This window comes from Spinacia oleracea, chromosome 2, assembly GCF_020520425.1.
Source record: "Spinacia oleracea cultivar Varoflay chromosome 2, BTI_SOV_V1, whole genome shotgun sequence".
Lineage (NCBI taxonomy): Eukaryota > Viridiplantae > Streptophyta > Magnoliopsida > Caryophyllales > Amaranthaceae > Spinacia > Spinacia oleracea.
Window position 1 is genome coordinate 75,956,034 of NC_079488.1, and position 3,792 is coordinate 75,959,825.

General features: G+C 33.3%; 1 pseudogene; it reads left to right on the forward strand.

Moving 5' to 3' along the window:
• The first annotated feature begins 2,807 nt into the window (after positions 1-2,807).
• LOC110799098 (uncharacterized) lies at positions 2,808-3,405 on the forward strand (annotated as a pseudogene).
• The last annotated feature ends 387 nt before the right edge of the window (positions 3,406-3,792 follow it).

Below are 3,792 nucleotides of genomic sequence, written 5' to 3' on the forward strand. Positions count from 1 at the left end.
GTCAACCCATATACATATATACATGTTGTAAAATTTCAAGATCATGTTCTAAATTAATTCAAGCATGTTCTAAAATTATTAAACATGTTCTAAATTAATTCAAGCATGTTCTAAAATTATTAAACATGTTCTAAATTTATTCAAGCATGTTCTAAATCCATTCAAACATGTTCTAAATTTATTCAAGCATGTTCTAAATCCATTCAAACATGTTCTAAATTTATTCAAGCATGTTCTAAATTTATTCAAGCTTTCAGCATGTTCTAACTTTATTCAACCGTGTTTCAAAATTTATTTAAGAATGTTCTAACTTTATTCAAGCATGTTATAAATTTATTCAAGCATGTTCAAAACTTATTCAACATTGTTCTAAATTTATTCAAGCATATTCAAACTTTATTTAAACATGTTCTAACTTTATTCAAACATAATCTAACTTTATTCAAATATGTTCTAAATCGAGTATGTACTAACTTTATTCAACCGTATTTAAAATTTATTCAAGCATGTTTTAATTTCATCCAACAGTGTTCTAAATTTATTCAAATATGTTCTAACTTTATTTTCGACTTGATTTTGAAATTTGAGTGAGTTACTCTATATGGCATGAGAAATTAGAAGTAAATCTTTAAATTAGCATTCGAATATACAGAAAAACCATGACGATCTACAAAATTCAGCAATTTCTATCATCTCTTCAATTTAATACACAATCGAGATTTTCCAAAATTCACTCAAAATAGCTGCAACTTTGAAGCAAATTCAGAATAAAACGAGATATTAATCTTGATATATGCTCAAAGATGTAAATCTTGATATACGCTCAAACGAGATCTGATTCGCCGCCACAAAAATTGAAATCGATTTAATTTTTGAATTGAGAAATTAATTTTCATTTCCGAATTGAGAAATCGATTGAAATCAATTTCGATTTCGAAAAATCTTACCGAACTGCCGATCGATTTGATTTTATAATCGATTGAAATCGATTTAGAACACCAGCAATTGAATTAACCGAGCAGCGGCTGTGATTGAATGGCTGCGAGCAGAGGCGGCGGCGAGAAGCGAGCAGGCACGGCGGCAAGAAGCGAGCAGCCACGGCGGCGAGAAGCGAGCAGCCACCAGCAATCACGTGTTCTTATTCGCAGATCTGATTATTCGCGGCCACCAGAATTTGCGATTGAGATTTGAGACTCAATCGATTGATGAATTGGAGGAGCAAGGTGTTCGCGGCGTCGCTGGATTTCTGCGAAGGAATCACCACCGCGAGCAGCGACCGGTGAGAAGTGACCGGCGACCGCCGAGCGTTGGTGGTGGCTACGACCAGAGAGAGAATTGGAGAGAGAGAGGGAGGAATAGAAGAGAGAGAAAGAGGCTCTGAGACTGAAAGAAATGGCGTGAAAAAAAAATGGGGTGTATTTGTTAATAATAATTACGAAATTGCCATTATCAGGAAGTGTTCTTACGGTAAGGGGCTGTTCTCACCGTAAGAAGTGTTCTTACGGGAGCCTTTCTCTCTCTCTCTCTCCCTCTCTCTCTCTCTATATATATATATATATATATATATATATATATATAAAACAAAATTAAGATGATCAAATCCACATGAGAAATAGTTAAAAGTCTAACATATTTGCGATATTTGTCAACATGGTGCTATATATGGTCTTCTAATCAATAAAACGTCACGGAATTGTATTTCTTATACGGAATAATATTCATTGGACTAAGAGCATCTACAATGGTAAGCTAATTTGATAATTAATTTGTTATGCCACATAAGATTTCAAGCTATTTTATTGTTTAGCTAATTTGTGCTCCAATGGCTAGCAACTAGCTTGTTATTTAAATTTGTCCCACTTGTCCACTTGTCAATTAATTATTTGACAATTTTGAGAGCTAGTTGTCAAGCAAATTAGCTTGTTTAAGCTAATTTGCTTGGTCAAGCTAATTTATTAGTTTCACTCCAATGGTCTAGCTATTAGCTTGAAACTTTTATAAATTTCAAGCTAGTCCCTAGCTACAACAATTGGAGATGCTCTAATGAAGGTTGGGGAAGAATGGATTTTGCGAATGAAGTGGTTGGTTGGATATTTGTGGGGTTTTCTCTTTTCTTTTTTTTGAATTTGATAGATGTTTACAGAATACCAATGGAGTTTACTCATTTTTTTTTTTATACTTCTTTAATGACATAACCATAATAGTAGAAGAGGAATTAAAGGTTGAAGATGATTGTTTTGGTTTATTTTTTATTTTTTAATTTTCTTTGGATGAGATACTTGAAGTTAAATAACAAAAGTTTACTGTTAAATATACTACCTCCGTTTTATAAAGATTTTTAAGGTTAATATTTGCATACATATTAAGATAAAAGCAGAAAAGTTGGTTGAATATAATAAAATATGGATAAAGTAAAAGAAATGTGTAAAAAGGTGGGGAGTGTAAGTGAAAAATGAATAAAGTAAGAGAAAATAAGTGAGAAATTGTAAATATTATGGGGTAAGAAGGGTAAATTAGTAAATTTTCATGTCAAAAAATTAAATAAAGCAAAGCGTAAAAAATATTATGAAACGGACTAAAATGAAATGTGTAAAAATCATTTTAAAGCGAAGGTAGTATTAGTTTATTGCTCATTAAAAGCAGCCAAACAACCCCTTATATTAATTAAATGAATTTAATTTTAATTGGATGATTTAGATATAGTTTGGAAAAATAAACGGTGGAGATTTAATTTGTTATCAAAGTCGTCCATAGTCGACAACTACCTTAGAATTTATATTTTGCATTATATATACTCACTTGTTCAGTGACAAATAGATTCATACACTAAATTGAGGGAGTGAGTGAGAGTGAGAAAAAAAGAGGAGAGAGCTAGAGAATGGGTAAGTGTAGCATTATTGCATTTCTAGTGACACTACTTCTGGTGCAGTCTGCCTATGCAGCTAGAAATGCACCAGTAAAAACCACCACAACAAACACCAATGTGTTGGACACCACTAAGAAGGGTGTGGGTGTAGTTGCACCCATAACTGACAAGAAGAACCTTGTAGATGGTATAGAGGGTGCATTTGCTGCTGTAGGTGATGGTGTTAAGGAAGTACTTGGTACTTTAGGCGCTGGTGATGTAAGTGGTTGAAAATGAAATTAGGTGGTGCTGGAGGGCTTGATGGTGGTGCTGGTCTTGGTGGGTTCGGACGTTCAGGTGGACTCGGTGGGGCCTGTTCCGCTGGTGGTCTTCCGGTTATTCCTTAATATTATTACCGAGTGCTTCCTATCTTAATTATTTTATGTTCGTAATAAAATACGATGTTGATGCATCGTACGCCTGTAATTTCTTTTGTTTTCAGTCTTTAATTTTCTTGTTTTGAACCTTTGATGTTATATTATACTTCCTCCGTTTCTAAATGGTGCACCTCCGTTTCTAAATAGTTGCACCATTTTGACTTTTGACACTATTCACTTGTCTTGCTTTGACCTTAATTTTCTACTAATAAATAAAATTAAAAATTATTATACAAAGTATTATCATGTTTGTCTTAATATATATTTTAAATATATCAACTTTTTATAATTTATATTAATACATAGTTATAAGTATTGATGGTCAAAGTTATGCGTTGGCAAACATAAAAGTCAAAACGGTGCAACTATTTAGGAACGGAGGAAGTATGTAATATGGGTTTCTACTTACCACTCTATTTTGCGTATGCTGGATCTAGCTTTTGGTGATACTAGTAGCTTGTCCGCGCGGGGTACGGCTAAGAGTAGCTATTTGGCATCAACTTTGGTCTA